The following is a 24,625-nucleotide window of genomic DNA, read 5'->3' on the forward strand; positions in this document are numbered from 1 at the left end:
CCCCGGACAACAGCGGCGGCGGCGCCCGGAGACACGCTCTCCTGCCCGGCGCCCGCGCTCGCGTCCCGCCGCCCTGTCCGCGCCTCCTCCCCGGGCCTTTCTGTCCCCCACCTGCCTGCGCCCCGCGCCTGCAGCCTCCGCGTGGAGGAGGCCGTGGGGGAGACGGAACTGCCCGAAGCACCTTCCCGAAACCAAGAGAAAGGGTCTCCTGGCCGAGGGCTTCCTGCTCGCCCCGCGCAGTCTGTTCAGGGGCGCCAAGGGCTGTTTCTCTTTGCCGCCCGCCAGTTGCTCAGCTCGCACTTAGGAAAAGTCCCAGGTTCGACTTGGGGTTTGCGTCTGGGGGCTAAGTTGGTTTGTGAAACATTTCTCCTCGTTTTATTTCTTACTGAAACTCTTAAGACGATCCAGGAGATGCAGAGCATATTACTTTTTCTTCCCACCTAAGTGGATCACTTGGGTCTGATTATTTCCTGGGCTGTGGGTGTGTTTGAACTTTTCCTGATAAGTCAGTACCACTTGAAAAACAAAAAAACATGGGGGAAAAAATTAAAACGTTAAGACCTCTGGCTTTGACCCCCAATCTCCCTGTTTTTTTGAAAACTTGTTTTCTTTAAAAAAAAAAATACTAATTATACGTAAATAAATTAGGTATCCCAAAATGATGATTCCTAGAATTTCTCCAACTTTGAAAAATCTGTTAACTCTTTGAGGCCCATCATTAACTTCCATTTCTGTATGTTATTGAAATTACCTGGAATTTGACACATCCAAAGAGGAAAACTTAAAATACAAAATTTGCCAAATATACCCAGCCTCCAGAAATTCTTAAAAGTTTCATTGATCTTAAAAAAAAAAAAAAAAAGTAAAATAGAAGGCATAAATTGTTCTTATACTAACTGAGCATTTGCATGACTCTTTACTACACCGATTTATTATTTTTTAAATTTTAAGATGTGTCTGAGCAGTTGAAAATTCAGCGAATTAAGACAAACATATTCCAAGTCAAGATTCATTTCATCCATTTCACTTTGCTTTTTGGTGACTTGAAAATTAGTGACTGCAAAATGAAATTGAAAAACCCAGGCATTGATGTTTTTATCCTTAAGTCAAAATTTTTTGACCTCTGAGAGCTTCAATAGCCAGACCCCACATACACCTGAATCTACCATCTCCAGCAGAGAACCCACTACAGCCATCTCCTCTTTGCCTGCCCATCAATTTAATAGACATACTTTAAGAGGATACTTTGTGATACAATGTGTTAAATACTAGGCTGGATAAGGAAAGTTGCTCAAAGTGTGCCTGTGTGGAATGTGTGTGTAAGATCAACAGCATAAAGTCTAACTTTCTAAGTTAACAGCTGACTAGTTGCCTTGGCTGAAATGCCTTTGCTGAAATGATATAGCCAATGCATCAATCCTTACCTATAATTAATAGAGGCTTTCTTTAGACAATGTCTTAATCCCAAAGAGTGACCAATAATAGATTTTTAGAGAGAGCTGACCTTTTTTTTCTCCCTCACACCACCCTTAAATTGCCCTTGTAGGAATACAGCCCTGCCCATCCCCTTCTTCTCTAAGTTGTTTTCCTTTTTAGATGAAAAGAGCTATCAGAGTTCCATGACAATGGAGAGAAATGGAGAAGGACCAGAGCTGGATTCCAAAAAGGCAATGGAGAAGAGATAAAGGAAACCTCTAAGTGGGATTCCAGCTTTCTGAGCCTAGTTTCCTTAAGTTTTCCTCTACATTCAATGGCATCTCTACTCTATTTATTACTCTATCATTTTGGATGATAAATTTGGGATTAATTCACTTTAAAATACCGAGACACCTCAAAAGTCTTCTCAAGCACGAACCAGAAAGTAAATACTTTTTAAAACCAAATAGTTCCTCTGCTGCCCCATCACTTCCTAATTCAATATTGTTTTGTGTTACAGGAAAACAGTGTGAAAGTGGTGGTGATGTCAGAGAAAGGTTTACATTAATATGCCAGTCCATCATCCTCTGCTCCTCTCTTAAGGTGTAAAGCACTCATCTTGGCTAATAAAGGGGCCCAAAGGAAATGATATTAAATTCTTGTTACTTAGTCACTGATTAATTTACTCAGAGCAATACTACCTTCTAAGACACCTTTTGTCCACTCAGTGCAATTTAAAACATAACTTATTACAGAAGTGCCTCTCTGAGACTCATACAGATTAAGTCACTCATGTAAATTAAAGTGGACCAAAGTCCTTAAAAAAATTAGGACAAACTAAAAATAAATCAAGGACAAGTAGGTATTTTAATAAAACACATTTCAAATTACTGCCCACTGTGCTTTTTCAGCCTAATATACACCCCGTTCAGGTACATCCTATATAAAGGGACAAATGCAATGTTACAAAAGCACAAATTCAGAAAAAGTTGATAATGTAATTTATATTAAAAATAATTTTTTGTGGTCTTATTAAACTATTACCTGTTCCTGAAGAAAATCCCGAAAAATAGAAAAAAAAGAGCAAGAAAATTACATATACTTACCCCACCACCCCCTGGCCTATGGTAGGACAGGCAACATGCACTTTAAGAAGCTGGCCAGCACCAGGGAGGACACATGTGGACAGTCTGGGGTGCCATGTGGTCTGAGTGGTGGCTGTGCCCAGACTTGGCCCAGGCTGGTAGCAGCAAATGGTGGCAGCAGAAATAGCAGCCCCTGGAGAGAGGAGGGGCTGCTCAGGGAGGTAAACTGGCCTCCACTCCCATCCCCGGAATATATCTCTGTGAATTCTGCCCAGAATTAAAATGAAAGAATATCAAAAATTATCTGTGATCTTGCACTTGCTGTCTCTCAGGCAATAAACTTTGTCAGCGAATTACTAGAAGATAAAAGCATGCATATGTACATTAAAATAAAGCATATCAAGTACTCACTAGACTTCTTCAAAGAGTTCAGAATCTCCGGTTTTGAAAACTGCTGCACCATCACAAAGCAAATACCCAGTCTTAGAAACAGACATTACATTTTAAGATTAGTGTATTCAACAGAAAAAAAGTATTTTCATATGAATGAAATTTTAATTACATATATTTTGGTTTTACACTTTAATTATATACAAATGAAAAAGGCACTCTTAGTTTCTTGTACAACCTCCACAATGTATAGGATATGTCAGGAAAAAAAAAACCCACTAAAATGCTGTATCAATTGACATTTAAAATTAAATTCAGGCTTACAACAAACTGATTTGTATGAAGAGTTAAAACTTTTTTAGATAAATTATCCCATCAGATTCATCAGCTCTAGACACACTATGACTTATATTTTGAAATAATTTCTCAGAAATTTATCCTAATGTTGTCACAACCTATAAATACTCTTAACAGTTCTAGTAACAGTTGGATCAACAGAAAGATCCTTCTCAAAATTAAAAAGTATCAAAACAAAATCCTGATTCATAGCATTTACTGAATTTCATGGTGTAAAGATTCTTAGTATGGTCAATTTCACGCTACCCAAGCAACAAGTGACATCACTGAATGAATGCAGACGTCATTCAGTGGCATAGAAGTCTAACATTCTACATAGTTCTCACCAGACAGATACAGTAGATATGAATACAATCAGGAGCATAGTAACAGTAAAATATAATAATTAGAAAATGATGAGTTTTGAACATTTATCTTTGTTTTTAATCTAATTTATATAATTATATGTTTATAGAACACAATTTTTTATAACAGCTGTGTTTAACAACCAACTTAACAAAACTCCTAAATACCTAACAACCAATTTTCGTGAATGAATATGAGTTGACTCTGGCACACTCTCAGATGAAATAAGAAAATTATTAGCATCGTAATTTGGAATTTGAGTGATCAGTATGGGCAGAGGCAAAGGGATCACTATACTTGTATAGTGAAGAATTAGCCTTACCTGAAGAGACGCCTGGCCTTTGCCTGGGCTACTGGGAGATAATCTTTAGGCCCCTGGAATTTCCTGACTGACAGGAGTATCTTTGTTTTGCCTACGGCTTTGGCCAGAGTACAGTCTAACAATGTAGTTATGGCAGGAACTTTGGGTCGCACAATATCAGCTCTGATTTCTGGGGATTTTAGCCTGACCTCTGGGAGAGGCTGACAACTAAAGTCAGTCATGCAGGCAGTATGTGATGAGCCCCAATAAAAACTCTGGACACCAAGGGCCCAGGTGAGTTTTGCTGGCTGACAATACTCTGGGCATATTATCACACGTTAATGCCAGGACAGAGACATGTCCTTGACTTCATGGAGAGAAGACAATGGCCATTTTGTGTTTGGTACTTCTCCTGGACTCTGCCCTGGGCACTTCTTTCCTTGGCTGATTTTCATCTGTATCCTTTTTCTGTAATAATCCTTAACTGTGAGTATAACAGTTTTCAGTGAATTCATTAAATCGTTCCAGAAGATTATCAACAGGGTGGTTTGATGAACCCCCTAAACTTGCAATTAGTGTCAGATGTGGGGTCATTCTTATGAAGACTGTGTCTAAATGCTCCTTAATACTATTTTTCTGCTTTTAAATTTTTCTGTAATACAAAATTTTTTTCTCTTAACCGGATAGCTATCCTCCAAGAAGAATGGAAGAAACAATAGGCATCCTCAAAGCTATTATATTAAACTTCCTTCTTTTTCCCTATTTAAAGTCTTCGGGAAAGGCTACCAAAGTAAAACAAAACTAAGCTAAAATGAAGAAAGGAAGGAAGGAAGGAAGGAAGGAAGGAAGGAAAGAAGGAAGGAAGGAAGGGAGGAAGGAAGGGAGGAAGGAAGGGAGGAAGGAAGGAAGGAAGGATGGAAGGAAGGATGGAAGGGAGGGAGGGAGGGGAGGAGAAGGGAAGGGGAGGGGAGGGGTGGGAAGGGAAGGGAAGGGGGATGATAGATTGGGAGAGAGGGAAGAAGGAATAAAGGAAACCTTAAAAACCTAGAGCCACTGCATAAATGCACCTGAGGAGTTAACTTCAGAAACTCATGTGTGATTGTCAGTTTGTAGATGATGAAGCTCAGAACTAAGGACTATTTTTGGGGTGCCTGGATGGCTCAGTCAGCTCACTGTCCAACTCTTGGTTTCGGATCAGGTCATGATCTTACAGTTCATGAGTCCGAGCCCAGTGTCAGACTCTGCGCTGACAGTGCAGAGCCTGTTTGGGATTCTCTTTCTCTGCCACTCCTGTGCGCTCTCTCTCAAAATAAATAAATAAAAACTTTTAAAAAATGACTGTTTTAAAAAGAAAGAATAATGAGAAAAATATGAATGCTTGGTTGGTCTACATAAAATATTAGTCATCAATATTGTTTTTTGTCCTATGCCATACAATAATACTTTGTTTTAATATATTTGTGTCACATTTCTCTGTTTTATTGAAATATAAAAATTATTTTGGTAAGAAATTCCCCACCTCACAGATGGTCCTGAGGTCCATTCCCCACCTTTCCTTATAAAGTCTGGGGACAGCCAAAATAAGTACACTCAGGGCATAAGGAACCTAATAAAATACCTGCCAAAAGCCAATGACATTGCCTGCATCCTATATTATTAAGAAATTGGAGAACCTACCATGCCAGTTTTTCTTTGTCAAAAAGTAAAGATTATATCTGGAGATAAATAATTTCCCTTGAGAAATAACACTCTCCTATCTTTTCTCACTGTGCTGCTAAGTCTTATTTCTTGGCCTATTTTTCCATATGTGAGACAATCCAGGGGGCTACAAGTGAATTATTGCAGGATCCACTGAAGCTTACAAGAAAGAAAGGAAGAAAGAAAGAAAGAAAGAGAGGGAGGGAGGGAGGAAGAAAGAAAAAAAAGAAAGAAAGAAAGAAAGAAAGAAAGAAAGAAAGGGAGGGAGGGAGGGAGAAAGAAAGAAAAGAAAGAAAATGTCTTTCAGATTTTATTTTTGGTCATGTTTCTGTGAATGAGACAGTCAGGGGATTTTTGTTGTGGTGGTGATGGTTGGTGGTAGTGGTTGTTTTTTAAATAATTTTATGTCTTTGCACATCTTGGATTAGGGCTGAATATTGTGGCCTTTCCAGTAGACAGAAGACAAAGTAGAAACAGATCTTGCTTTATAGTCTGATTCACAGACTCTTTTTCTTTCATTTCCCATTTGTTCAGTCATTTCCTTCTTTCCCTCTAAAGTAGTCGGAGGGATTAGGAGAGCATTTTATCCATTTGACAACCTTTTTCCAAGAGAATGAGCATTATACCTACCTTCTAAGAATCAGAGTGACTTGTAATGCTGTTACTGCGTTATTGCTGACCTAAATTCGTATTTATGGAAACACCCCAATTTTATTTTATTTTTCCTTCATACTTGGCCAAAAATTCAGATCACAATTACTGAGAGGTGGTATCATGAGACACAGGGATGGCAAACCCACAAAACATGTTCTAAACCCTCTTCCTTTCTATGCTTATAAAGATCTTGACTAATCAACTGTCATTGTCTTGCATATCCACTCCACACGCAATCTTAGAATCTTTCTCAACACAGCTCTCCAGGCTGCCGCTTTCTATGGATAGATTGGCCCTTGAGTCAAAACCCCTTACCAGTGGAAAATAGCTACTGAGTGGCATGGTACTAAAACAGTAATGCTTTCCATAAAAATAGAAGTTTATCATTACAAAGTTTTCATATATATGAATATGAACATATATGTATATGTATATATTAATCTCATGTAAAAGAAATATATTTAAATTTTTAACTTTAGATGTGATCACTTCTATTTGAATAAATTTTTAAGCAGGTCTAATAAGAGTATACCTTTTGTATCTGGGGGTACTTTTTAGGAGGTTTCCGTAAGAATGTTCATTGTTCTCAAATATATTACCAGATGAGTGAAAATTACCACACAAGAATTGAATTGCCATATTAGAGTTTTTCTACAAATAAGATGCCTACAACATTTGAAAAATCTAGAAAAACTACTATTAAGAGTCATTTATAAAGAAAGTCAATAATTTGGGCACAAATATAGTCTTAGCTATAATTTATCATCACTAAAATTAATGCTGAGTTTTGTTGTCTGCCCCCAAATTAAAGATAACTTGTTCATGAATAAAGGAGGATTTTATTTAATCTATGTTCATTAGATGGAGCCAAATTTTGGTAGTCCAATGACCTATACTTGTTTCTGAACTAATTGCTCTATTTTGCTTCCAATGGTTTATAGCCAAGGAATGCACAAGAGCACGGGCCCCTCTCTGCCCGATCACCACTAGACGGAGTCCCGGTTTCCTAACCTGTGAAAGTACCTCAGAGGGCAAGTGTGAAGATTGTGTGAGCTGAGTCAAGAGCTTCAAAGACTGCCTGACACATAGTAGGTATGCTCAATAGAAGTATAGCTTCGATAAAAGATGGTGATGGTGGTGATGATTTTTCTCCACCTCTTTTTTCTTTTTTCTCAGTAATTTTCTTGTTACTTCTATTTCTTTCCATTATGGAAAACCTGCTTTTAAGTAATACTTGGATATCTGCTTCCCAATTCCTGACCATTCATTCAGTCAGTCACTCACTCATTTATTCATTCATTCTGGGAATGTGGCTATCAGCCTAACCTAGATTTAGGACGACCATACTCTATTTTGCTCACCGTCATCTCACTGCATTGTGGGACTGAGACTAGAAACCTTCTCAGTTCCTGATGCCAGCGAATGCCTCAGTTGCCAGTGAGTCCCCCAGCTGTTCTGCTGTTTCTAATTTGACTGCCAGGATCAAATTGCTTCTCAAAGAAACTTTAATAATATTTCTTCCCAGAACTTTAACCTTTAACATCACATGACGTAAATTTTTAACAATTACTTCATGGGACATTTTTCATGTTTCCCCATGGTTACAAAAGAATTACTAGCAAAGTTATTGGGCTATTTTATCATGAATATTTATCCCTTTCCTCAATCTGCTTTTAAAACATTTTTTTTAAGATTTCCTTATGAAGCTGAGTTTATGCTGACAATAAACTAGCAAAAAAAAAAAAAAAAAAAAAAAAGGAAGGTGTGAAAATACCTGCTTTTCCAAGGATATTCCTTTCCTAGGATTTTCAAGGAAATCTTGGGTTCCTTTCCTTTAAAGCTGTAGGTCCGGAGCTTAAGCTCCTTTGCTCTAATGTTGTAACTCTAGGGTAGGAGAGAGTGAACAGATATCCTGGAGAAAACAAGAATGTAAGGGGCGCCTGGGTGGCGCAGTCGGTTAAGCGTCCGACTTCAGCCAGGTCACGATCTCACGGTCCGTGAGTTCGAGCCCCGCGTCAGGCTCTGGGCTGATGGCTCAGAGCCTGGAGCCTGTTTCCGATTCTGTGTCTCCCTCTCTCTCTGTCCCTCCCCCGTTCATGCTCTGTCTCTCTCTGTCCCAAAAATAAATAAACGTTGAAAAAAAAATTAAAAAAAAAAAATGTCATCTGTATTTAAAAAAAAAAAAAAAGTGAGAGGCAAACCTGGATGGCTCAGTTGTTTAAAGGTCTGACTTTGGCTCAGGTGGTGATCTCACCGTTTGTGAGTTCAAGCCCCCGGTTGGGCTCTGTGCTGACAGCTCAGAGCCTGGAGCCTGCTTCAGATTCTGTGAATCCCTCCCTCTCTCTGTCCCTTCCCCCCCCCCCCCCCCCCCAACATGCGCTTTCTCTCTCTCTCAAAAATAAACAAACTTAAAAAAAAATTTTTTTTAAGTGAGAGACTTTGCCTCCCTATAATAGGGAACAAGATGATTTCAATCAATCCTCCTTCAGAGGATATGTAGACAATCAGATTAAACAACATTTGCCTCATAACATCAGATTTTTAACAGTAGAGAAGAACCAGGCCAGGAGAAGATAAAGGGTGAGCCCAGCATTTGGGACCCTTTTTGCCTCGGGGATGAGTGAGAGGCTGAGCACATCATTGACACCCTGGAGGCACCAGGAAGAATAAAACACTTAGAATCCAAGGTCCACCCTAAGAGTAGGTGTCCTGTCCTGGTAACCCAATCTTTACATAGGGGTGAGACCCTGAAGAAGGCATCCTACAAATAAAGAGGAACTGGAAGTCACCACCGCTGCTAATTCCAGCCCCACTTTCTGGGATCTGGATCATCCTAGTAAAGGTGAAAGAAAGACTTTTACTAGCAAAACCGGAAAGAGTTTATCACTGGAAAACCAGTACAAAAGAAAATTCTAACAGATAGTTTTTCTGACAGGATGAAAATGATTCCAGATGAAAGTATAGAGGGAGAAAAAAAATGCAATTTAAATGGTAAATATGGTGATATGTGATTAAATCTAGTCGAAACTGCATGCTTGCAAATCTATAGAGACAGAAAGTAGATTACTGGTTGCCAGGGGCTGGGGAGAGGGGGAATGGAGAGGACTACTAATGAGCACAGGATTCCTTCTTAGAGGCATGAATATGTCCTAAAATGATATTGTGGTGATACTGGCACAATTCTGGGAGTACACTAAAATCTATTGAGTTGTATACTTTATAAGGGTGAACTGGATGGTATATAAATTATCTGTCAGTGAAGCTTTTTGAAAAAAGAACAGAAAAATGTATGACATCAACAGCATGTAAATTGAGAGGCTACATGGACTTGAAGTGTTCCGAAACATTGAATTGTCTGGGAAGACGACAAATTAGGAATCAGTCCTTAGGCTTTGCAATGATGTTTTATGCACATGTTATGGGTGTGTTGAGTCATTTTTCAAACAACACACACACACACATTTTTTAAAAAGAATGACAGGCAACAAAGTCAAAAGGATTAACACCAACATACACTCCACTTTTCCAGTCAATTCCTCCTTAAAGAACCCAAACAAAACAGTGATAAAGTTTGCAAACACAGAATGGGAAGATAAATTTTCTCTTGTGTTTTCTTCCTAAAATGGTATACGTAAGGTAAGTGTAAAATGTAAAGAGTAAACCATATGAATAAACTTAGTAAACACAATAGGTACAATCACCTCAGACAGTGAAAATGTGAAGATTTAAATAATACAACTGGCTTAGGGAAGACTAGGACTTAGACATTTTTTCTGCTCTGTAAATGTTTTACTGTGGTAAACCTTTTTCACTGGCTTTAAATTACCAAAATCAGGACCAGCAACTGTTCTGTCTGCCTCTGAGCTTAAGCAGATTGTCTGCACACAGTAACAAGTCAGATATCTGATAATTGATGGAATACACAAATGTTTGAATGCATTCATAAATAGAAGACAAGACTTCCAGTAGCTGGATGTTTAGGATTTCCTGGTGGCAGGAGGGAAATTCACTTTGTTCTTTTTCTATTACAGTATACATTTTAAGTATGCCTAAAAAAACAGAAAGTAACACATTTATAAAATTTTATAAATTTCTGAGTGTTGAATAAATTCACACTCTGGAGGTATAGGATTCACTTTCTACATTGTCTGTCACTTCTACTGAAGGTTGTTAATCCTGATTTCTGATTTGGAACCACTTCTACCTGCTTTCCTTTTGGAAGGAAATTTCTGAGGTCAGCGCTCTTCCTTCAGACAGCCTGTCTCAAATTACTGCAAATATTCTGAAACCTCTAAAGAAGGAAAGTCCAGTCTCTTATTCTAAAGTTTCTCTTCCCTACATTTTTATTTTATCTAATATTATTCACTAGCTACAATTTAAGATCATCTCTTTTTACCTCTCAAGTGGGAATGAAGAACAATTCCCAACAAACATTTTTTGTTGTTTTCCTAATTATTGTTAAGTGATTCTCTTCCTTTGTAACAATGTTGCTTGAATGTCAGAATGAACTTGATCCTTTTCAAATTCAATTTACCAAGCTGTCCCGCCCAGCTTTGACTTCGTGGATGGCTTACAGTATCTAAATTACATCTCAGAAGAAACTAGCTCAGAGAAAGCCAGTTCTGCCACACCAGGCTTGGCAAAAATGAGGTCCAGGCCTGGTTTGGTCAGTGATAGGAGCTGCCACGAGGCGGATCCTGCAGCAGAAACAAGAACGGACGAATTGAGACAGAGAATGGGTCTGCAGCCAGAGTTCACAGGAGGAAATTCCAGTGGTTATTCAAATACAGGAGCTAGAAAATCAGAGTGGTGAAATGAAACGGAAACTTGGAGCAGAAGGGGAGTTGGGTGTTTGTGCAGGCAGGCGACAGCAGACCAGTACTCACCCCCAAGACAAGGCTTACCTTCCTGGGGCTGTGGTGAGACCGACCCCTGTGAAGGGATGCTGGTCCTGGGGTGTCTCAAAGATGACCAGAAGCTTCTGAGCAGTAAGACACAGCTCAGAGATGGATGGGAAAATTGTTCGAAACCGGAAATAGGGTGGTTCAGTCGGTTAAGCATCTGACTTCGACTCAGGTCATGATCTTGTAGTTCATGAGTTCAAGCCCCACGTCGGGCTCTTCGCTGACAGCTCAGAGCCTGGAGTCTGCTTCAGATTCTGTGTCTTCCAATCTCTCTGCCCCTCCCCTGCTCGTACTCTGTCTCTCTCTCTCTCTCAAAAATAAATAAACCTTAAAAAAAAGAGAAAGAAACAGGAAATAAGTGTCATAAAAGTGAGATTTCATTCCACTGAGGATTTGGAATCAGATGGTTGGTACAAAAACAAATTAAGCAGAAAGCCTAATTTTATCATCTTGAGAAGTGACTAGGAAAGCAACATTAGCATGGAAAATTAACTTTAGTTAGTGATAAGAAAAGGGGTTTAGAAAAATATAGTAAGAGTTCATTTAAAAAGTGTTGTCCTATGTTTACTTTTTTAAAGTATTTGTTTCTGTATTTTGATAAGGTTTTATCATAGTATGAAGTGTGAATGTTACATTTAAATAATACTGTATGTAAACAATATTGATGTTGTTTATTCCTAGAGCCAAAACCTAAAAGAGTCACATCTAGAGATGATTTTTAAAATTCCATATTTAGTGACTTGTGAGGCATGGGCACTGGCCAACACTGACCAACCAGAACAAAGTCCGTCTTGAGATGGCTTCTGAAACCCCTTCTCTGCACTTCTCTGCACTGGGCATTAATTCTCTTGTTAGGGGTTAGGAGAGGAGGTCCCAAGGGTAGGGCCAACAGGAAGCAGCAGAAGGAAAGTTTATATCTTATAAAACTTATAAAACTTATAAAAACATTTCAATATTTTAACAACCTGTGTTACAGTGCACACTCGTATCAGCTTTGACTACAGTTCATGTGCTAACTCTGACCAGGGGTCTGAAAATACAGTGGCAAAACGCATGCTCTGTGGTCAGACTGCTGGGGATTGAATCCTAGACCCACCATTTACTAGCTGTGTGACCTTGGGCAGGGTTACATAATCTGTAAAAAGCACTGAGGTGAAGATTACGGAATTAATTTTTGTAGTGCTTAGAAGAGTTTACGGCACATATTAAATGCTCAATTTAACCAATATTACCTGTTGATAGTGGTTATCTGGAACACTGTATAGAGCAGAAAACAAACTGTTGTGAGTGACTAGCAATGCATTCCACCAGCCCGGGAAAGGGTTGTGGCAATACTGAGTGCCATCGGCTTGCCATCTCTACTCTAGTCCCGCCCTAACACCCAGCCAGATCACATCACACATCAACAGCAGCAGCACATTCGTGATGAACAAAGGGGGACTCTCACCAGCCTTTCTGTTCAAGTTCCAACATAAAATCAGTGATGTGAATGCTATACTGGCCATGAAGAGTGACTGTTTTAAGGTCTTGTCAGGCAGTGGCCCTCATAAAATAAGCTTTGCTTGGGTCACCATCTGGAAACCTTACAAGTTCTGTCTTTCCCTCTGTCCCGGCTTTGTGCTCCCGAGAGTTTGGGAGGTAGAATTTCCCAAAAACCCCATCTATGGAGGCTGACAATTGTCAGATCTGAAGTCAGGGATTCTGACTGAGGGCCTGAGAGAAGAGGTGTAAAAGCAATCCCTGTGCTTTTATCTTCTAGGGTCATTTCATACCATATTAATACCACCCAGGTCAAATGTCTTCCTCTGATATGTATTGTCACTTTAACTCAAATTCTTGTGCATATCTTACAAAACAGTGGGAGTGCACTACAGATAATTTGGAATGTAAGTGGCCACTTTGGTGAACTTTTAATATGATTAAAATTGTTTACCTTAGAGATAATATAGGGCAAAAGGGCAAGACAATTCCTAACATTCAAAGCTTGGCCTTTTTTTCATGGTAAGAAGCTTCTAACCAAAATTCTGACTTCAAAGTAGCTTCATGAAGGGATTTTCTTGGTCCAAAACTAATGAAAAATGTGGAAAAACTTAAAACATTTTGGTTACAATAAAATCGTGTCATTTCCTGCAGCCCACCCTAATTCTGCTTCCTTTGAATCCTGTTCTCATGGCCAGTTCCTCCTCTTTCCCACTCTCTCCAGGATCCTCTCTTCTCTTCCCCCCAAAGCCCTCCATCCTGGCACATCCTTCCCCTCTGCTCCCATCCCCAAAGTACAAGTTCTTCCAAAAATAGTCCGCCAAAATAGGATGAGAACCAGGTACATTATAAGCAAAAGGATTCTTCCAAGTCCTGGGAGAAAAGACAAAAATTTCCCACAACTTTTAATACTCCTAGGAACTAAGAATCCCAGCCTCCCTGAACTAAATCAACTAGAACAGTAGGCTCTTCTTATGCTAAAGCCTGGCTCCAAAATGTTGAGTGGAAGGCTTAGAAGAGGCTCTGGCTCTTCCTGATTCCCTAGAACAAAACAGAAAACATAAGATAAGAGACAAAGCTTATTCACTGGGGCCATCTCCTTGCATTTTCAGTAAAGATGGAATTGAATTGATCTAGTTTCTAAACAAAGAAAGGGGAAATCTATAGGAGAGAAAAGCATCTTTTCAATTCCTTCTGACAAAATTCTGGATAGGTCCACAGGCAATTGCTTTAGCTGCATTCCCCTCATTTTTATGCATGGCCTTCCTTAAGCTGGAACTAGAACTTAGCTAATGAATTTTGTTAATAAGCAAGGACTGGACTTGGAAATTGCTTCCCCAAAATACCTGCCAGATTTTGCCAAAGATTTTGAGATGTTCTTTGAACAAAATGAAACAAGGCTTTGCAAATTAAGTAAGGTGGCACCTGACATTTATTTTTTCTCTTATACTTTTTAGAATTATCATTAACAATTAAGGGCAAACTCATAGTTTTGACTATAAGTGTTAACACTGTTGATGATAAGTCCTACTACTATGTTTACTCATCTCCCTCAAAATCAATCAAATACCTCATTGATAAGCACCTCTAACTACCTTCAAACACCCCTGACTCCCATATTATTAACCCTACCTTCCAATCATATAAACACTGGACCCTGACTTCAAACAGCAAAATACTGAAAAAATAATTACAGTACTGTCCCTGGGGACAGAGACAACACAGAAGTAATTAATATTGGAATAAATATTTGGATTGTCTTTTCTTCACTTGCTAACCTCAGATAGTTTTTCAACTTCACCAAGAACTCTTCCTTTATCAACAGACTACAACTGGCAAATTTTTGTCATTGTAAATAAACATATAACCTCAACAGTCCCTAGACCCTTCTAGAATATTATTTCTTCTGTGGACAATAGCTTTTACTTGTTCACCACACACAAATCTGATTTATGACTGTGGGGTAATTTTTGGAGACTTTGATATATTCCAGATCCTTTTACCTTCTATGAACCATAGTTCATTGAAGAATGTATCCAGTAACTTACAAAATGAAGGGTAAATTATACTCAAGATTTGCCCACTTGTTATGCACACCATCCTATAGTGAGGGTAATACAACTGGGAAAATATGATAAATATATTATTATTCAATTTGGCCAAAGTTATAAGAGATGCTTCTACAACTAAAAGATAGTAATTGATAGTATAATTGCTTTTGACTTCCTATTAGGTAATCCAGGCAGTGTTTGTGCCATTGCTAACAATTTCTGATGCATTGGTCAAGTAGAACAATCCATTTCTAAACTAAAGGAGATGTGTCCAGATCTCCAAGGTAAGACCAAATGGACGCTGAGAGAAGTGTTCTTGGGTTCACTGCTCTGAGATTGTATCTTCAAAGCATTCTATAAAGGCGAATCACCCTCCTGCTCTTATTCTTCATGTGTATTACACTTGTGTAGTGTGGATTTCCAGAGTTTTAAGTGCTGCCATGCAGCCACGGTCATTTGACAAAAGGAAAAACAAGGCCAGATTCTGTTCTATCCCTGAACTCTTATTTTGAGATGATAAAATCACCTCTAGATCATGATAGCGGTATAGATCTGCACCGCGCTTGCTTTTATGGCCAACCTCTGGACTAGCCACAGGGTAGCTAAAAGGGAGGTTGTAAGAACGACGACCTTCTTTACTAGTTATGCAACTGCAAACTCAGGATGTCTTGTGACTCAAATAACACTTCCTTCACTCAAAATCTCATCTTGCTTGCATTAACCCTTACCTTAAGAAATCTCCTAAAATGAAGACTGAGCTTTTTCTTCTATCCTGCCCTAAGAACTTCTCAGCCAGGGGTGCCTGGGTGGCTCAGTCATTAAGCGTCTGCGTTTGGTTCAGGTCATGATTTTGCAGTTCATGGTTTCCAGCCCCAGATCAGGCTCTGTGCTGACAGCTTGGAGCCTGGAGCGTGCTTTAGATTCTGTCTCCTTCTCTCTCTGCCCCTCTCCCACTGTGCCCTGTCTCTGTCTCTCTCACTCAAAAATAAATAAAAACATTGAAAAAAAAATGTAAAAGAACTTCTCAGCCAAGCCCAGAAGCAAATTAAGCCCTAAGTTAGTAGATAGAAAGAAATAATAAAGACAATAACAGAAATCAATAAAATAGATTAAAATAAATTGAATTAATGGAACTGAACTTACAATTAAAAACATTTCCGTAACGAATACTCTAGGCCCACAGAACTTTAGTAGTAAACTCTATCAAACACTTATGGAAGACATAACAGCAACACTGTAAAAAAATCTTTCAGAAAATAGAAGAGGAAGGGACAGTTCTCGACTCTTCTCTAAATCCAGAAGTATGCTATTACCAAAATCAGACAAAGACAGTACATGGAAAAAAAAAAAACTAGTGACCAATATCCCACATGTACACAGATACAGAAATACCAAATAAAATATTTTAAGTCAACTTGATCTATATATTAAAAAGTAAAATATCATAACCAGAATGTGAGGAGGGTTTAACATTAGATCTCAATCACTGGATTAATATGATTCACTAGATTAACATAGAAGGAAAAAATGATCCTTCAAAGATAAGAAACTCTCAGTGAACTAGGAATAGAAGGGAACCACCTCCCCTGATAAAGGTACCTACAGAAAAACTCTGATAAGTATATTCAGTGATTAATGATTGACTACTTCCTTCCTAAGATTGGGCACAGTTTAGGGATGTTATTTCCCTCATGGCTTCTATTTAACATTGTCCTTTCTAGTGTAATAAGGTAACAAAAAGAAATGACATAAATACGCATTGGAAAGGAAGAACTAAAAGTGTCTTTATTAGCAGATTATGTGGTTTGGTATATAGGAAATTCTTAGGAACTTAGGAAAAGCTACTAGAAATAACTGAATTTTAGAAGATCACATTATACAGAGCCAAATTAAAAAACAATTATTTCTAAGCACTAGCAATAAAAAATTGAGAAAGCTGGGGCGCCTTGGTGGTTCAGTTGATTGGACATCTGACTCTTGATTTTGGCTCAGGTCAGGATCTCAGAGTTGACACAGGCTCTGTGCTGGGTGTGGAGTCTGCTTAATAGTCTCTCTCCCTCTCCTTCTGCCCCCCCCCCCCCGACCATTTATATGCACACACACACTCTAAAAAAATTTTTTTGAGAAAGTAAATTAAAAAGAAAAATAAAAGTTTCAATGACATCAAAAACCATGAAATACATGGAATAAATTCCAAACAATATATTCCCGATCTGTGAAAACAAAGAAACAAAAAACAAGAAACAAACCAAAAAAAAAAAAAAAAAGAAAGAAAGAAAGAAAGGAAAGAAAACATTGCTGAGAAAAATTAAAGACTTAAATAAATGGAGATATATATCATGTTCATGGATTGGCAGATCCAATATGACTAAGATATTAATTCTTCATAAATTAATAAATAGATTCAGCATAATTCAATCAACCTGCCAGAAGACTTTTTCAGGGGGTGGGGGTGGGGCTGGTGGAAGGCATGGTTTGACAAACTGATTCTAAAGTTTACATGGAAATATAAAGGACTTAGAAAAATCAAACAATTTTTAAAAAAATTTTTAAATTTATTTTTGATAGAGAGAGACAGAGCACAAGTGGGGGAGGGGCAGAGAGAGAGGGAGACACAGAATCCGAAGCAGGCTCCAGGCTCCCAGCTGTCAGCACTGAGCCCGATGCAGGGCTCGAACTCACAAACTGCGAGATCATGACCTGAGCCAAAGTCGGACACTCAACCAACTGAGGCACCCAGGTGCCCCTGAAAAATCAAACAATTTTGAAAAAGATGGATCAAGTTGTAGGAATACTACTACTTGAATTCAAGACATCATAAATCAACAGTTTATAAAGATGAAGTGGTGTATTGGCCTATAAATATATAGCTCAGTGAAACAAAATAGAGTACAGAAATAGATCCACATATATAAGGTTGATGGATCTTTGACAAAGTGCTAAGGTGATTTAATGGGAAAAGAGTTTTTTTTCAACAGATGATGCTGGAAGATCCATAGGGAAAGAAAATGAACCTCAACTGTTAATTTACACCATATGCAAAAATTACTTCCAAATGGATCATAGGCCTAAACATAAAGTTTAAACCATAAAAGTCTAGAAGAAAACATAAAAGAAAATCTCTGTGACCTTGGGTTCTACAGATTTCTTAGAACACAAAAAACATGAATCATAAAAGAAAAAAAAATTGATAAATTAGACTTCATCAAAATTAAGAAGTTTTGATCTTTGGAAGATGCCATTAAAAAGAATTACAAGTCCAGGGGCACCTGAATAGCTCAGTTGGTTAAGTGACGGACTATGGCTTCGGTAATGATCTCAGAGTTTCTGAGTTCAAGCCCCGTGTTAGGCTCTGTGCTGACAGTGCGGAGCCTGGAGCCTACTTTGGATTCGGTGTCTCCCTCTGCCACTCCCCTGCTCGTGCTCTGTCTCTCTCAAAAATAAACATTAAAAAATAAAAATTAAAAATTGAAAGTCCCATTACAAGCTGGAAGGAAATTTATTTTATTTTATTTTATTTTATTTTATTTTATTTTATTTTTTAAAGTTTAATTATTTTTGAGAGAAGGGGGGGAAGAGTAGGCGCATGCATGCACCTCAATCAGGTAGGGGCAGAGAGAGAGGAGACAGAATCCCAAGCAGGCTCCCTGCATGCTGCCAATGCAGAACCCAATATGGGCTGGAACTCACGAGTTCCCGAGATCATGACCTGAGATGATGACCCCAGCCAAAGTCAAGAGGACTCTTAATCAACTGAGCCACCAGGTGCCCCTGGAAGAAAACATTTTAAGTCCATATGATCAAGTACTCCTTTGTAAAATATACAAGGAAATTATAATAATATGACAGTCAATCCAATTAAAAAATGTAACTCACACTTCACAAAAGGTTTAAGAATGGACAGCAAGCCCATGGAAAAGTATTTAAAATCACTGAGCCATCAGAAAATGCAAACTAAAATGTCAATAAGATACTATAATATACTCACTAGATGGGCTGAAATTAAGGCATTTTTTTTCAGGTGTAGCAAGGATATAGAGAACGTGAAACATATGCATTGCTGATAGGAATGTAAAATGGTACACATTTTGGAAAATAGTTTGACAGTTTCTTATGAAAAATATGTCTGAGCAATTCTACTCCTAGATATTTACCTAACTGAAATGAAAATATATATTCACACAAAGATCTGTACACAAATATTTATAGCAGCTCTGTATAGACCCAAACTGGAAGCAATCTGAATGTCTATCAATAGGTTAGTGAGTAAACAAAATTGTGGTATGTTCCTATAATTCATCACCATTCAGCAATAAAAAAGGAATGAAATACTGATAACTGGAGCAGTGTTGGTGAACATTAAACATATTGTTGTGGGGAAAAGAAACTAGACACAAAATATACATATTTTATTATTCAATTTATGTAAAATGTTAGAAATAAAAAACCTAGTCTACAGGTGACTAAAAAGTACATCAGGGGTTGCCGAGGTGAGGAAGTGGGAAGCAGGGATTAACTGGAAAGGGGCAGAAAGAAAATTTTAAGGTAATGAAATTGTTTTATAACTTGATTGTAGTGGTAGTTAGATAGATGTATACATTTGTCTTTGAAGTGTCCTCCTGTTTTTAAATGAAGTATAATTGACATACAAAGTTATATTAGTTTCCGGTATACAATATAATGACTTGAAATTTGCATATATTGTGAAACATTACCACAGTAAGTCTTGTTAACACCCATAACCATACATAGTTATAGAACTTTTTTCTTGTAATGAGAACTTTTAAAATTTACTCTGTTAGCAACTTACAAATATGCAATATAGTATTAACCATAGTCACTGTACTGTACATTACATCCCCATGACTCATTTATAACTGGAAGTCTGTACTTTTTGACTTCCCTCATCCATTTCGCCCACTCTGCTCTCCCTCTACCCTGCTGCCTATGGCTATTACCAGTCTGTTCTCTGTACCTCTGAGCTTGTTTGTTTATTTTTTAGATTCCCCATATAAGTGATATCATAAGGTATTTGTCTTTCTCTGACTTATTTCACTGAGCATAATACCTTTCATTTCCATTCATGTTGCTGCAAATGGCAAGATCTCATTTTTTACAGCAGAATAATATTCCACTGTATGTATATAGAATATATATATCATATAATAAATAATATATATATTAAAAACTTGGTTTGTGAGCATAATTCATTCCAGAAACATGCTTTTAATCCAAAGCACTTGTATATCAAAGTGAATTTCCCCATAAGAAATAATGGAAACTGATGCTTAGTTCCACAACCCCAAAATATTCATATAAAAATGATTACAATACTGTAATATAATACAAAATAATAAAGAAAATACAAAATATAAAGAAAAAATAAACAAATTAACCTGCACTTACCTTTGAAAACTTTTGTGACTGGTGTGAGGGAGACCAGAGAAAGGAGGGTTATTGTGTAAGACGGCTTTCACTATCACTAATGGAATCACTGCTATCTATTGGCTCAGTGGAATCTTTCTCTTTTCATGAAACTTTCACAAGGAATCTATCCAATGACACTTGCTTTTACCTTCTTTTGAGGATTTCACAGAAATGTGACATTGCATTGTCGTTAAACAGATTCATCGCTCACACTGCTACAGCCTTATTTGGGTGGTGCTTTTCTACAAAATTTTGCACTGTTTCCCACATTTGACACATCTCCCTAATTTCATTTGAAGTAAGGGATTCCTCTGCCTTTTTCTCCTCCTACTCTGCAGATGAGATGCAGATGCAGACCTTTAAAATCTTGCAATTTTGGCTACTCACATACCTCATTCATACTTCTCAATGATTTCCTTCTTACCTTTCACCGTAATCATCTCCTTCTTCTTACAGCCTTTCTTTTCAACCATTTTCTACATGAAGGCCATTGTATACACTTGCATGGATGTTGACTGCAGTACAGTATTAATGAACTCTTGTCATATACTGTATTTAATGTAACTGGCAATAAGGCATCAGAGGAAAGGGTCTATATTTGCAGGCAGCTTGACCTAGAATGAAGCAAAGCATTCCTAAGTTTACTCTTGTATGGAAAAGCAGAAAACTGTCCATAGGTGCTTTGAAGTGACAAAAAATATACTAGTGCCAGTTGTGGGCACCTTCTAACGTTCTGAAAAATCACTGATTTCCACCAAACACCGCGGCCTGAGACCAACCATTGCCATGGGAGATGATCACCCACAATCACGCAGGGCAGGGGGAGTAGAGAAGAACCATTGGCTCAGTTGTGATCATATGACATTCGGCGTCATGAACTACTCATACTGCAAGACACTGCTTGTTTATCAAATTAAAATTTATTAGAAATGTTTGCTTGTCTTGCAGAACACCCGCAGAACAAGTTACTGGCAATCATTGTATATATGTACACCATATTTTAAGAATCCATTCACCCATCAATGGACACTCGATTTGTTCTATTTTTAGTTATTGTAAATACTGCTGCAACAAACATAGGGGGGCACATATGTTTTTGAATTAGCGTTTTTGTTTACGTCAGATAAATATCCAGAAGTGGAATTGCTGGATCATAAAGCAGTTCTATTTTTAATTTTTTTTTATTTAAATTTTTTTTTAAGTTTATTTATTGTTGAGACAGAGAGAGACAGAGCACGAACGGGGGAGGGTCAGAGAGAGAGGGAGACACAGAATCGGAAGCAGGCTCCGGGCTCTGAGCCATCATCCCAGAGCCCGACGCGGGGCTCGAACTCACAGACCACGAGATCGTGACCTGAGCTGAAGTCGGACGCTCAACCGACTGAGCCACCCAGGCGCCCCTCTATTTTTAATTTTTTGAGGAAATTCCACACTGTTTTCCATAGGGTCTGCACCAAATTACATTCCTACCATCAGTATATGAGGGTTTCCTCTTCTCCACATCATCGCCAACGTGTGTGAGTGTGTGTGTGTGTGTGTGTGTGTGTGTACAACAGCCATTCTAACAGGTGTGAGGTGATATCTCATTGTGGTTTTGATTTGCATTTTCCTGATGATTAGTGGTGTTGAGTATTTTTTCATGTACCTGTTGGCCATCTGTATGTCTTCTTTGGAAAAATATATATTCAGATGCTCTGCTCATTTTTCAATCAGATTGTTTCAATTTTTGCTACTGAGTTATATGAATTCTTTATGTATTTTGAATATTAACCCCTTATCAGATATATTATTTACAAATATTTTCACCTATTTGATAGGTTTACCTTTTAGTTTAATTAATGGCTTCCTTTGCTGTGCAGAAGTTCTTTAGTTTGATGTGGTTCCACTTGTTTATTTTTGCTTTTGTTGTCTTTGCTTTTGGTGTCAAATCCAAAATATCATTGCCAAGACATGCCAAAGAGCCTACCCTTTATGTTTTCTTCTAGCAGTTTTATGGTTCCAAGTCTTACATTCAAGTCTTACATTCAAGTCTTTAATACATTTTGAGTTAATTTTTATGTATGGTATAAGATTAGTGGTCCAGTTTCATTCTTTTGTGTGGTTGTCCAGTTTTCCCAACACCATTTATCGAGGAGACTGTACTCTTAAAATGGATGCATTTTATAGTAAAATATCTCAATAAAGTTAGTTTTTAAAATTTTATTTGCACCATATGAAAAACTGCAGATATTCAGACAATTATGATATATAAAAAATGTCATTATTATAGATAGCTCAATATAATTTATGAATTAATGAAGATATATTATTTAGAATTAACTCAAATTGAATTTTTGAAGAAGTTTTTACCACAAGTAATATTTGTGTGATAACAGGGAAACTTTTAAAAATGACAAATATCGGGGTGCCTGCGTGGCTCAGTCAATTAAGCTTCTGATTCTTGGTTTCCGCTCAGGTCATGATATCACGGTATATGAGTTCAAGCCCTGCATTGGGCTCTGTGCTGACAGTGAGGAGCCTGCATGGGATTCTTTCTATCTCCCCCCCTGCCCCCGCTCTCTGCCCCATCCCCTGCTTGTGCTCTTTCTCTCTCTCTCAAAATAAATAAACTTAAAAAAAATTTTTTTAATGACAAATATATGCATCCTTCCTTTAAGAATCACTATTAGAGGGTCACTATTTTTGTTGAGTAATTGGAACTAGTAAGAAAAAAATCTTTGAATGCTGCTTAAAAAATTTTTTTTAAGTTTATTTATTTATTTTGAGAGAGAGAGAGAGAGAAAGCATGAGCAGAAGAGGGTCAGAGAGGGAGGAGAGGGCGAGAATCCCAAGCAAGCTTTGCACTGCCAGCACGGAGCCCGATGCAGGTCTCAAACTCACAAACTGTGAGATCATGACCTGACCTGAAGTCAGATGCTTAACCAACTGAGCCACCCAGGTGCCCATTAATGCTATTTTTGGGGTAAGTTTTAGGATCCCTTATGCCTGGTTTTGATCAACTTTAATCAAGAGTGATATAGCCCCAACTACCACAATTTTAACTGAACAAACATGATACTCTCAACAACATGTTGGAAGATGGTCTTAAAAATAGTAATTTTATAAGTAAAAAAATTATTTTCTTCTCAGAAAACTAGAAATACTAATTTCTTTTTAAAAAAAATTTTTTACATTTATTTATTTTTTGAGAGGCATAGAGACACAGAGCACAAGTTGTGGAGGGGCAGAGAGAGAAGGTGACACAGAATCCGAAGCAGGCTCCAGGCTCCGAGCTGTCAGCACAGAGCCCGATGATGTGGGGCTTGAACTCATGAACCAAGAGATCATGACCTGAACTGAAGTCAGACACTTAACTGACAAGAGCCACCCAGGTGTCCCAGAAAACTTCTTAAAAGAGTTATAAAAGCATTCTGAAATTGTTGAATCACTATATTGTACGTCTGAAACTAACATAACACTATGTGTTAACTTTATTGGAATTAAAATAAAATAAATTAAAATAAGAGTTATAAAAGCACTTAAAAATCAAATTAAAAAAATCAAATTCAAGGCATCCTCCTTGACATTAAATGAAACAATGTCATTTGCCTAATTTAGAAATCTTAGTTTAAAAAAACCCCAAATATTCAGACACAATTACAACAATGTAGTCGATTTCAAAAAGCATGACATTCTTGTTTCTCATATTATTTTGTCCTACATGTGTTCATGTTTCTATTTTAGGATGATTGAGAAATGTACTGTGGTCAAGAAGTCCTTCTGGGAAAAAAGAACCTATTGAGGTGCATTATTATAAAAATAGAATGAAGAATAAAGAACAGCAAATAGACTATGACAACCTGGAAAAGCAATGACAACAGAGTCGGCTTTCACTGTGTTTTTCAGCTCCTTCTTAAATATTTTCCTTGCTGACATCCAAGTGGTTAGATCAATTGTCAAGGAGTGGTTAGTTTCTAAAGGGCAAGCCAAGATATTTGATGCAAACTGATGTAAAACATACACTAGAAGCATTTCAGGTGAAACTGGTCTCTTGGTAGGATTACCAGATAAAATACAGTGTGGCCAGTTAAATTCTTATTTCAGATGATTTTTTTTTTTACTATAGGTATGCCCCATGCAGTATTTACTATACTAAAAATTATTCACTTATCTGAAAATTACAATTAAATGGGTGTCCTGTATTTTTATTTGCTTAATCTGTCAACCATTTCTCTTGTAGTGATTAACATAATTCGGTAAAATAATAGTTCATAATCCATTAGAGAATTTATAAAATATACCTAACATATTCTTAAAATTAAAACAGGACTGAACAAGCTGGCAGGGTTCCTTCCTTCCTTATCTTTCAGGTACATTATCAATATCGTTTTCTGGAAAACAAATGTTACTCCGTTGTATGGATAAAAAGCAAGTAATTAAGTAATAAAACTCATTTGTACAGGGGGAAATATCCAACACCCCATTGCTTCAGTAAAGATTATAATGATTCTGGATTGCATATAGTCCAACCTCCAGAAA

The 24,625-nt window shown here is 37.7% G+C and overlaps 1 protein-coding gene across 1 annotated transcript in view; it reads right to left on the reverse strand.

Annotated features, from left to right (window-relative positions):
- TMTC1 (transmembrane O-mannosyltransferase targeting cadherins 1) overlaps positions 1-24,625 on the reverse strand; it is a 624,031-nt gene that overhangs the window by 277,599 nt on the left and 321,807 nt on the right. The gene's annotated exons all lie outside the window — the stretch shown is intronic.

The sequence above is a fragment of the Panthera uncia genome, chromosome B4, assembly GCF_023721935.1.
Source record: "Panthera uncia isolate 11264 chromosome B4, Puncia_PCG_1.0, whole genome shotgun sequence".
Taxonomy (NCBI): domain Eukaryota; kingdom Metazoa; phylum Chordata; class Mammalia; order Carnivora; family Felidae; genus Panthera; species Panthera uncia.